Here is a 12,388-nt window from a genome sequence, read left to right on the forward strand (position 1 = left end):
AGAAATGTACCTTCGAGGCTGTCTTCAGGGAGAGCAATATCCTTAATCACAGCAGGCCAAACTCAACAGGCCTCTCTGCCCAAACCATCCCTAGACACCGAGTAATGTGTGAAACAGACGCCTGTTCTGTGACAAGTGAGAGCATCCCAAGAGTCTACATCTGCCTACAAGAGCACAGAGGCCCAGCGGTGTGCTGGCACGTGCTTAACAACCAGTTCTCAGCACGTGTGGTGGCTCACTCCTGTAATCCCAGCACTGAGGGAGGCAGAGGCAAGAGGATCGCTGGGGCCCAGCAGTTCAAGGCCAGCCTGGGCAACATAGTGAGACTGTCCACAAAAAGAGGGAAAATGGAACAAAAAAAAAAAAAAAGTTTGAACAACCAGCTCTCTGGACAAGAGCAGATTTGTAGCATTTGCCAATTTTGGTAGCATAAATATTCCTTCTATGGCTGAGCTACCAGTGTGACGTCATTGGCTGTGAAGCTGAGGGGAGATGCCACTGATGAGCTCTTGTGAACTGGTGGCAAGGTGGTTCTCACACACCACTCCCTGAAGTAGCCCCAAAATACACTCTAAACTCTTTGATCTTCCTCCTTAACAAGCTTCTGTCTCCCCTGGGACTTCTGCTACCAGACATAAGATCTCACTTCTTCATGTTGAGTTCTGACCAGAATTAGAATCCCTGAGGCCCTCAGAAAGGTCAGAAGAGCCCCTCAGGAAAGAGTCTTTTCCACTCTGTCAATGAGGAAGCCAGTGGGGTGGGGAGGCCACCCCTCAGGCAGCTCCACCCTCCAGCAGTGGCATCACATCCAAGAAGCATCCACGATGTCCCAGCTCCAAATCTATATGCAGATCTTGGCAAAGGCCAGGAACAGCTCTGAATAAATGTTCTGACATATGTCAACTCATTTAATCTTCCTGAAAATTCTATGAGGTTATTATCATGTTTATTATCTTCATTTTACAAATAAAAAACACTAAGGCACAGAAAGGTTTAATACCTCATCCGAGGTCACTCAGCTGGTAAGTAAAGCCAGGACATGAACTTCCATTACTCTGGGCTGCCTCTCTGAAGAGGAAGCAGTGCCTCTGCCACTTTCTGAACTGCCAGGGCCCTGGGGTAGCTCAACAGAAATCCCCACAGCACTGGACACATGTGTGTCACAGCACTTGTAAGTATCAAGGGACTTCTTGGTCTTCCCTACTAGACTATGATTTCTTCTAGGCCCAGGGACAAACAGTGTCTGGAGGGTGCTCGGGAATGATGAACAGAAAAGGGAAGGAAAAGGGAAAGGTGAGCTCATTGAAGAGAACCATGAGCATATTTCCTCCTGGGCACACTTTTCTAGTTGTCTAGTAGGGTAACCACTGTCAACTTTCAGAATTCTTTCCAAACAGTTTCAGTTCAAAAACAGCAGGATTTGCCAACACTGCACAGTAAAAGGCTGACCTGACCCTAAGGCCGTGGCCCTCGGCTCTGGGCTGCCCAGCCTCTCAGGCTCCAGAATGCCATGCCATCCACAGGAAGGCAGCCAGCTGCCCCTGAGCCAGGCCGCTGTCACTGTTCACTCACACACAGAAAACTGGAGCTCGAGTGAGTCAGGCATTGGCTGACAATCCCAGTTGGGTCACAGGCCTCTGGCTGCCCCCAATCAACAGGAAACCTCAACATGCTTAAGTTGTTTTTCAGTGGGCACGTCAAACAAGAGCCATCCCATGTGTACGTGGGCACAGATGAGAGAAATTCAGTGCCCAGCCAAGCCGATGACCAAAGAGGCTCTGCTCAGGGAGGAAGTGTGAACAGAGTAAGCCCCGGCCCTCCCTGGGGTGGGGAGCGGCAGGGCAAGGTGCCAGGCTTCAGTGTGGGGGAGATCCCAACTTCCTCACAACTGATGGAGGCCTTAGGTCTCTCTTATCTGATAGAACCATAAATACAAAAGGTCATCAGTCCAGCCCACTAAGCAAATGAGTGCCTGTGCTACATAAAGGACTGTTTTAGTTCTCAGCTGAAGATGCATTTCACAGAGGACGATTTCTATTTGTTTACTCATTCGACAAATACTTAGTGAACACCTACTCTGTGCTAGGCCTATTCTAAGTGCCAGACAGAATAAACAAAACAGACACAAATTCATGTCCTCATGAAGCTTATATTCTACTGGGAGATGGCAGGCACCTAATGAGACTCACAATCTCTCAGAAAGCCTTTTTAAACTATACATGCCTCACCCCTTCCAGGTTCTTTGATATGCGGTTCCCTAGGGCTGTGTCTCCCCAGCTGCCCAGGAAAGAATTCGCCAGTCCATGGAGCCACTGTTACTGATGGTAGTATGAGGCATGGCTCCTTGGGACAGGAAAACAATTCAGAGCCTCTGATCCATCTGTTCCCAGCACGCTTTCAGAGAGAATGATTCTACAACTTCCCTTAGTAGTTCCAGGACGAATAAATGCCCACAGGTTAAGAACTTTCTCTCAGTGCCTACCCTGCTTGAACTGAGATTTCATTTCTCCCCTCTCATGCGGCATAAAATAGAGAGTAGACTGGCCCTTTCCTCTGAAGGTCCTGTCCTTGGTGTCACTGCTGACCTGGGAACCATGGTGTCACACGCTGCCCTTGCCCCAGCCTCCGCACACAGGCCACGGTCAGTGTACTGCACCATAGAGAGGCCTGCCTGTGCCAGCCTGGAGCCTGGGAGCCCTGGGTTCATCCCAGAGAAGGCACCAGACTCACTCCAAGGTCGGTAAACAATAAAGATAAGGTTCTGCCCTCCTGGGGGTGACATTCTCACTTGAGGGTAGAATTCTCTGTTATCTGTCCGTTATGTTTCTGATTCTACCTCTTATTAGCAATGGACTCACACTCTGAGCATCCAGCTTCATTTCTTCATAGCTGTTGCACATTTCGCGTAACAGGGTTGTCATACTGAACAAATAAGACCATGGATGTGAAATGCTAATTTCTCATTAGATCTGTTTTTTTTAATCAGGTTACAGCTAGCTAGTCTCAACATAGGGTAAGAACATCACAGCCTTGGAGTTCAAGTTTCAGGGTGGCCACTTATAAGCTTCATAACTGAGCAAGTAATTTTCTCTCCCTAAGCCTCAGTTTCCTTTACTATAAAATGAGTGTTGAAAGATCACATATCTCAGAGAATCACTGTGAGAAACAGAAATAGTACCTGTTGAGTGCTGAGCTTGGGGCCTAACACACAGTGTTCCATCTTAGCCTGATCATTACTAATATTCACAAGGGGCTGACTCTTCAGAATAATCACCTGGGAAGCTTGGTCAGTTTGCCACTGTCCATGGATCCTGAACACTATCAAGTGGGGTGGGGGAGTAAATTAAATATGGCCATGAATTCTCAGCAGCTCAGGTTATGGAAAGGTGGAGTCTATTTCTCTGCCCTCAAATCTGGGTTGATCTTGGTGATTTGCTTTGAATATAACACAATGTGGTGGTGGAAGTTAAAAGGTGTCCAAATTCCACACTTGAGGCCTCAAGAGGCCTTGTAGTATCTCCCTTTACCCACCTAGAGTGCTGCCCTGACACCGTCATATAAGGAAGCTAGTCTAGTCTTTCAGAGGACGACAGATCCCATGGAATGTGACCGAGGCACCTCTGTCAACAGCCAGCCTACAACTGCCTGACTCGTGAGTGAGGCCACCTGGGACCCCGTGAGACACAGCTACATGAGTGCACCCAGGGGAAATCAGCAGAGGAACCACCAGAAAACCACAGAAATGTGAGAAACAATCAACTGTTTTAAGCCACTAAGTTTTGGGGTGATTTGCTCCAAGGCAGTAGTAAAAAGATGCAGGTGGGAAAGGCCATACCTGTGTATCCCTGGCCCATCCCATCCCAGTGCAGAGCCACTGCCCTGGCCTTCCTTCCCCACTTCCCCACTGGTCAGCTTCTGTGATGTCTGGACTGGATCCCTCTCTCACTACTACAGGCTCTGATGCCCTTATGGGGGTATTCTCTGGTAGTGGAGCCAGTTCAGCCACCCTAAGAGTCGGGACTTCCATCAGTCTTTACTCCCAGGTTGAAGGAAGGTCAGGAGAGGCTGTCACCTAGAGAGGGAACACTAGGGAGGCTTCAGGAGGGACACAATGGGAGCCGGGTGTCAGGGTGCCTGGATCCCCATAACAAGGACTTTGCACTTCAGATGGCATCCCCTGGCATGGATGGGAGAGGGTGCTCATTTCTGGGCTTCAGTCCCACTCTATGTACTTGTTTCTTAGTTCCTCAAACTGAGACTAGGAGGGAAAGTAAGATCATTCTGTTGGATAAGAGGAGACCACTGCCAAGAGAAAGTCAGAGCCTGGACCAGGCTGCCTCCAGACGCCACCACGGGAGCAAAGCCACTGAAAGTCTCTAACTTCACTCTTTCCCAGTTTCTAGGCCAGCTCCTTGCTAGCTTCTCTGCATCTGAACAAAGGAAGCCACCTACCACCCACACCACAGTGTGCAACCCCACCAGGCCAGAGATACATTCTGGCTCTTCATCCATTCATCCAGATATACTGAGCACCAAGTCTATTCCAGGAACTATTTTAGGCTGGGGTGGGAGGACTGCTTGAGACTGGGAGGTCAACACTGCGGTGAGCCATGATTGCACCATTGCACTCCAGCCTGGGCAACAGAGTGAGACCCTGTCTCAAAGAAAAAAAAAGGATCAGCAGACACTGAAAACTAAGTCTCTTTTTCTATAGGTTACATTCTAGTGGAGGGACACCAAGTTGCTTTATTTGTTTAGAGTGAGCAGATAATAAACAAAACAACTGTGCGAAATGGTTTAGGGGCCAATACAGAAGAATAAAGAAGGGGAAAAGGATCAGAGGTGAGCAGTGGGGATGAGTTGCTGTTTTACACAGAAGCCCCTCTTGCCAGGGGGACACATGAACACAACCTGAAGGAAGTGAGCAATGTGTCTATCCAGGGGAGGAATGTTCCAGATAGAAAGTGCAGTAGGGCAAAGATCACCACGAGCCTACTGTATTCCAACAGCAACAAGGCGGCCAGTGTGGCCAAAGGAAGGGAGATAACAAAGTATGGGCTGGAGATGAGCCGCAGAGACACCAGAAGCCACACCATAGAATGCCCCATGGGCCACTGATAAGACTTGGGCTTACACTCTCAAAGAGAAGGAAGCTCTTGAAGGGATGTGAGCAGGACAGTGACAGGATCTGAATTCACATCAGAGGATGATGGGCAGGGGCACAAGGGTGGCAACAAGGAGACTATTTAGAAGGCCACTGCAGGAATCCAGATAAGCGATTATTATATGACTTGGGACAGAAGGGTAGTGGTGGAGACGGGTCTACTTGGAGGGTTGGGCCAATGGGATTTGCTGATGGATTAGATGAGCGTGAGAGGGGAGGAGTCTAGGACAGCATTGGGATATTTGGCCTGAACATTGGTAGAACAGAGTCTGGGTTATAAATTTCAGTATCGGAGTCATTAGTGGTATACAGGGATATTTAAAACCATGTGGCCAAATGAGATCCTCTAGAGCGTGTAACTATAGCTAGAGAAGTCCAAGCACTGGGACGTTCCAGCGTTTTGAGGCGACTGAGAAGAGGATTTAGTGAGAAAAGAAAAAAACCATGAAGAGTGATGTCCTGAGATGCTCAAGAAACAGGGAGTGATCGACTGAGTCAAACCTGCCAACAACTGAGTAAGAGAAGGACTGAGAAATGATCTGAAACATGCAGGTCACTGTGACCTGACGAAGGGAGGTTTTGGTGAACAGGGGAGAAGGGAAGCCTCGCTGCAAAAATTCAAGAAAAAGGGAGGAGAAGCAGTGGAGACAGAGAGTTCAGACAACCCTCTGTGAGTTTTCCTAAAAAAGGAACAAAGAAATGGCACAGTAGTTAGAGAAGAATATCGTGTAACGGAAGCATTTTTCTTGTTAATTTTCCCTCCTTCCTTCCCTCTTCCTTCCTTCCTCCCTCCCTCCGCCTCCCTTCTATTTCTCTCTCTCTTTCTTCTTTCTGACAGTCTTGTTCTGTCACTCAGGGTGGAGTGCAGAGTTCAATGTAAACCCCAAAATCCTGAGCTTAAGCCATCTTCTCACCTTAGCCTCGTGAATAGCTGGGACTAGAGGCTCAGGCCACCACATCCAGCTAATTTTTTTTTTTTTTTTTTTTTTAGAGATGGGGTCTCAATACATTGCCCAGGTTGGCCTTGAACTCCTTCCTAGCTTCCAGTGATCCTCCTGCCTTGGCCTCCCAAAGTGCTGGGATTACAGGTGTGAACCACCACACCAACCTTACAACTGTAATTGGAATGATCCAGCAGAGAGGGAAAAGTTGTCAGTGCAGACACAGAGGACACAAATGCAGGTATAACATCCTTGAGCAGGCAATGAAGAGGTGGGGACCCAGTGTCCATCTGAAAGGGCTGGCCTTACACTAGCACCCTCTTTCCCAACTGCCTGTGCTGGACGTCTTCTCCCACAGTTTCATCCCCATGCTGCTTTATGCTTCTACCTCCCCTGGCTTTTACTGCTGCGTGTTTTCTCCAACTCATTCCAGAGAGGGGAGGAAAGGTCAGAGCTTTCTCCCCTCCCACCTCAAGCATCGGGATCCAGCCCTCTCTCCAGACACACTCATCTACTTGAAGGCTATATCCTATCAATTCTACTTCTCAACATCTCTCAGATGTGTCCCCCTCCTCCCCGTCCCTACAGCTACTGCCACTTCTTTGGTCTCTTAACTCCTCTTTCTGCCTTCAGTCTTAAATCAGTTCTGGTCCATCCTCTCAACTTCTGACATTTTTCCAAAATACAAAACTTACCATGTTTGAAACTCCTCGTATCTACAGAATAAAATGCAAATTCGCTGGCATTGTTGACAAGCCCCCCCATGAACTGGTCCCTACCTGTTTTCCCCTTCATCATCCCACACTGTTCTTCCCTCCATCTCAATCCTGTATCCTACCCGTAGGCACATCAAACTCTTAGCTTTTTCACACCCTACCCCCTTTCAGGTAGCGATGGCCTATGCAGAGGCCTCCACAGGGGAAAAGTCTGCGATGGCATGTGTAACACTTCACTCTGCCATGCTGTTTCCTCTTCCTTACTAGGTGATGAGTGAACCCACTTGAAGGTGGTGACAGTATCTCGTTAAGCTGATATCCCCTGCAAAGTGTCTAGAATTTAAAAAGAATTGTTATTTGTGTTGAATGACTAAAACCTAGGCCTCCTGTATGCCTGTTCATGACATTGTCTACAGACTTGCCCGCCTCTCTCTTTGTGCTGTATGAGCGGAAGAACAACAGAGAAAGGTACACAAAGCACTCGGGGCAGCCTGGTGTCGCCGTTAGCCCCAGAGGCCCTCTCCCACAGGCGTGAAAACAACGCACTGACTGGGTCCTGGGCCCATCACTTTCTGGGTGTGCTCCTGGGCAAGTCCTCTCAGTTCTCTGCGCCCAGGTTCTTTAACTATAAACACGGACAACACTTCCTCCGAGTGTCCCCATGCACTAGCTGTGTGGCTAAGATGACGTAAATATCTAACAGTGTTTGAACACTATAAATCATTCCATAAAGGTAAAAGGAATAATTTTTTAAGTAAATACAAAGCAGCCACCAGACACCCAAGACTGCTCTTATCATCTGTCTGTTATTCTACAATCCCAGAGGATGCCCCTGGGAGGCAGACACTGTGGAACTGGGCACTTGTGCCACAGCCTTGTCAGCAGGCCGCCACTTCTGCCGCTCAGCACAGGCACGGATGCCAACACTGCAGCATGCAACTGGCCAAAACCAATATTTTGAGGAGAGATGTAGTAAGATAAACAGATAAAAGCAAGCAGGGGAGAATGCAAAGGAAATTTAAAAGAAACGGAGAACCATAAATGAACGTACACACACACACACACACACAAATATTTAAGACACATAATTAGGATAGAAAGAGTATGAGCTAAGGTAAGGAAAGAGAGAGAAATTCAAAGAAAAAGTATTGTGGACCAGGTATGGTGGCCCATGCCTGTAATTCCAGCACTTTGAGAGGCCAAGGTGGGCAGATCACTTGAGCCCAGGAGTTAGAGACCAGCCTAGCCAACATGGTAAAACTGCATCTCTACAAAAAACAAAATACTTAAAAATTAGCTGGGACCAGAGTCCCAGCTACCCAGGCTGAGGCAGGAGGATCCTCGAGCCCAGGAGGTCAAGATCGCAGTGAGCCATGGTTGCACCACTGCACTCCAGCCTGGGCAACAGAGTGAGACCCCGTCTCAGAAAATTTTGATAAAAGAAACAAGAAAAGAAAAAGCAGCCAGGCGTGGTGGCTCACTCCTGTAATCCCAGCACTTTGGGAGGCCAAGGTGGGTGAATCATGAGGTTAGGAGATACAGACTATCCTGGCCAACATGATGAAGCCCCATCTCTACTAAAAATACAAAAAATATTAGCTGGGCATGGTGGCATGCACCTGTAGTCCCAGCTACTCAGGAGACTGAAACAGGAGAATCCCTTGAACCCTGGGGGCGGAGGCTGCAGTGAGCCAAGATCGCAACACTGCACTCCAGTCTGGTGACAGAGCAAGATTCCGTATAAAAAAAAAAAAAAAAAAAAAAAAAAGGAAAGAAAAAGCATCATGTATACGTGTGCACATGCACGTAGACAGAAAGTGAGAGTGAAAAGTGTACAATATTCCCTCTGGTAGTGTCTCATATGAACATGCCCCAATCGCTGGGTTAATGACGCAGGCCCCTCTTTGGTAACCGAACAGGAAGTATCTGTGCTAAGGGATGCCCTACAAATTGTCAGGTTCCCTGAGGAACATTTTTGGAGGAAAGGCTGTCTTTAGTCTTTGACGAACTCAGCATGCCCCAAGGTGCTCTGCTTTTTCTGGTCACAGGGCTACTACAAGTGTTAGTAACAAGAAGGGACCAAGCTGGAGCTCGTTGGGAAAAAGTCCTAGTAGTCCTGGAAACAGCCTCAGAGACACCAGGATGTGCTATGAGGGCCATGAAGTGAGCCTGTCTGCAGGTGAAGGTTCTACAGGGCTCAGTGTCCAATACACTTCCAACCCTACTAAGCTATGTCTAGCCTGCTTCAAATGAAACTGCCTGGATGGTGGCCTGCCATTCAGCATTCTTGGGCTTCTCAACTAAGGGCCCTGTTGGCTTAGCGGCATCACCATTCTCCTGTCACTCAGTGACTGCCCCAACTCTGGGGATGGCATTCTCACTATGCTACCCCAAGGCCACACACTGAGCATGAAGGAGGAGAAAATGGAGGAAGCCTGCCTGAGTCAGCAAGTCCAAGAGTTTGTTCCCCGGCCTAGAGCAGAAGCTTACCCAGTAACAAGACACAGACATCCCACTCCAGAAAAGTCCAGATAGAAAGCCAAAGGGGCCGGGCACAGTGGCTCATGCCTGTAATCCCAGCACTCTGGGAGTGCTAGGCCGAGGCGGATGGATTGCCTGAGCTCAGGAGGTTGAGACCAGCCTGGGCAACATGTTGAAACCCCTTCTTTACTAAAATTAAAAAAAAAAAAATTAGCTGGGTGTGGTAGTATGCAGCTGTAATCCCAGCTACTCGGGAGGCTGAGACAGGAGAATCACTTGAACCTGGGAGGTAAAGGTTGCACTGAGCAGAGATTGTGCTGTTGCACACCAGTCTGGGTGAAACAGCAAGACTCATCTCAAAAAAAAAGCCAAAGGACAGAGTGATACTCACAACTTGGCTTTCTTGCTCCCAAAGCAAGCATCTCAAACAATTACGAGCCTCCAACAGAGTCCAGGGCAGCCTCAGCCCCCAACTGGGGCTATATCTAGGCTTCCATCTGTAGAGATTCTCCAGGTCCCTACAGCTTGTCAGGGGAAGTGAAAGGTAGTGAGAGTCACAGCATAAATTTCGTTGCCTTTTCACCTCCAGAAAGCACATCTAAGAATCTACGGAAGCCACACCTGTCTGCCCCCAAGCTGATTTCTAAGGAAGCGCCAAGTAGACTGCTGAGCTCTTCTCCGGGAGGAACCCCGAGCCCTCTAAGTAGCAGTAGCAGTGAACGCAGAATACTGACAGTGCAGAAGCCCTCTCTGAGGGCTTAATGATGCCCGGCATGTTCCTTACTGATGCCCGGCAGGAACATCCCCAGTGCCCTCGTTAGTAAAGACTGGGCTGCTGAATAAAGCAGAGCCAGGCATTAGACAAAGCCAAGAGGGAGGCAAATCCAATTCCAAGAAACCATGCCAGTGGCACTCGTGGTGGTTTTAAAACGTGGCCCCCAAATTCTTTGACATGCCTCTTGTCAAAATAACCCCTCCTCTTAAATCTGGGCATATTATTTGTATTGTGTGCTATCAATCAAGCATACAATACCAATAATGTGGCACTACTTTTCAGGCCAAGGCCTAAAGAAGTCAGCAGCTCCTAATTCCTGTCTCCCATGCTAAGAGCAAGCCCAGGCCATGTGGAAAGGGTACATGTAGGTGTTCTGGCTGGCAGTCCCAGGTAAAGTCCCAGCAACAGACAGCATCCCCGAGACGTGGGGTGAAGACATCTCCAGCTGATACCAGCCCCTAGTCATTGAGCCACCCTAAGCCTTGAAGTCTTTTTTATTTTCCTTTTTTTTTTTTAGAGACTGTCTCACTCTGTTGCCAGGCTGGAGTGCAGTGGCAAGGTCTCAGCTCATTGCAGCCTTGAATTCTTGGGCTCTTAGTGAGCCTCCCACCTCAGCCTCATGAGTAGCTGGGACCATAGGTACATTCCAGCATACCTGGTTAATTTTATTATTATTACTATTTTTTGTAGAGACAGGGTCTTGCTATGTTACCCAGCCTGGTCTTGAACTCCTGGGCTCAAATGATCCTTACACCTCAGCCTCTCAAAGTGCTGGGATTACAAGCGTGAGCCACTGTGCCCAGCCAGCCTTGAATTCTTTTTAGCCAAGACAGACATCATGGAGCAGGGGCAAGCCATCCCTGCAGTGCTCTGTCTGAATTCCTAATCCATGGAGTCTGGGAGCATGAGAACATGGTTGTTTTATGCCATTACATCTTTTTTTTTTGGCAGGGGGTGGATGACAGTAGATGTCTGGAATACATTTTGGTACCTGCCAGAGAGGTGCTACTGAAACAAAATCTTACAACAGTGACTTCTGGGCTGTCAGTAGGGGCTTAATGGAAAGTAAGGAAATGCTATTGGAAGCTAGAGGAAAGGCAACCTCATAGTATTGAAAAGTTTGTCACCTGTGGTTAACATAGATAATAGGAAATACAGCTAATTAATCTGATGAACTAGCTAAGGGGATTTGCAGGCATAGTGCTGAAAGTACCATCTGACTTGCTCTAGCTGCCTACAGCAAAAAAGAGAAAAGAGGTAAGCTAGGAAGGAGCTGTTTCGTTGTTAAAATGTAAAGGAATCACAAATGACAAAGGCCCTGTTGGGTCAGAAAATAAAACTGTTTTTCACTGCCAGTCTCTCTAGGCAGGAAAAAATTATCAAGTTAAGAAATGGCTTCCAGATTGTGGTGATGGTTTTCTGTTTTGTTTTTTTTTTTTTTTTGAGACGGAGTTTCGCTCTTGTTACCCAGGCTGGAGTGCGATGGCGCGCTCTCGGCTCACCGCAACCTCCGCCTCCTGGGTTCAGGCAATTCTCCTGCCTCAGCCTCCTGAGTAGCTGGGATTACAGGCACGCACCACCATGCCCAGCTAATTTTTCGTATTTTTAGTAGAGACGGGGTTTCACCATGTTGACCAGGATGGTCTCGATCTCTTGACCTCGTGATCCACCCACCTCGGCCTCCCAAAGTGCTGGGATTACAAGCTTGAGCCACCGTGCCCGGCCTGGTGATGGTTTTCTTGAGAGAGAAACAGAGAGAGAGAGAACTGTACACTTCAAATTACATAATTTATTGTACTTTAATTGTCCCTCAATAAATCTGTTAAAAAAAATCTAAAGTGAGACTGAAAAACCCTTTAAAAAGACACCCAAAATTGGCCAGGCATGGTGGCTCATGCCTATAATTCCAGCACTTTGGGAGACCAAGGCAGGTGGATCACCTGAGGTCAGGAGTTTGAGACCAGCCTGGTCAACATGGCAAAACCCCATCTCTACTAAAAATGCAAAAATTAGCCAGGTGTGGTGGCTTACGCCTGTAATCATAGCTACTTGGGAGGCTGAGGCAGGATAATCACTTGAACCTGGGCGGCAGAGGCTGTAGTGAGCCGAGATCATGCCATTGCACTCCAGCCTGGGCAACAGAATGAGACTCTGTTTCAAAAAAAAAAAAAAAAATTACTTAAATACAAAAATTAGCTGGGCGTGGTGGCACACGCCTGTAATCCCAGCTAGTCAGGAGGCTGAGGCAGGAGAATTGCCTGAACCTGGGAGGCGGAGGTTGCAGTGAGCCAAGATCATGCCACTGCACTCC

The 12,388-nt window shown here is 48.1% G+C and overlaps 1 protein-coding gene across 8 annotated transcripts in view; it reads right to left on the reverse strand.

The window, feature by feature from the left end:
• Positions 1-12,388, reverse strand: part of DENND2B (DENN domain containing 2B) — a 182,262-nt gene that overhangs the window by 37,036 nt on the left and 132,838 nt on the right. The gene's annotated exons all lie outside the window — the stretch shown is intronic.

The sequence above is a fragment of the Sapajus apella genome, unplaced genomic scaffold (assembly GCF_009761245.1).
Source record: "Sapajus apella isolate SASKATOON/1434 unplaced genomic scaffold, GSC_monkey_1.0 scaffold47, whole genome shotgun sequence".
NCBI classification, from domain to species: Eukaryota; Metazoa; Chordata; class Mammalia; order Primates; family Cebidae; genus Sapajus; species Sapajus apella.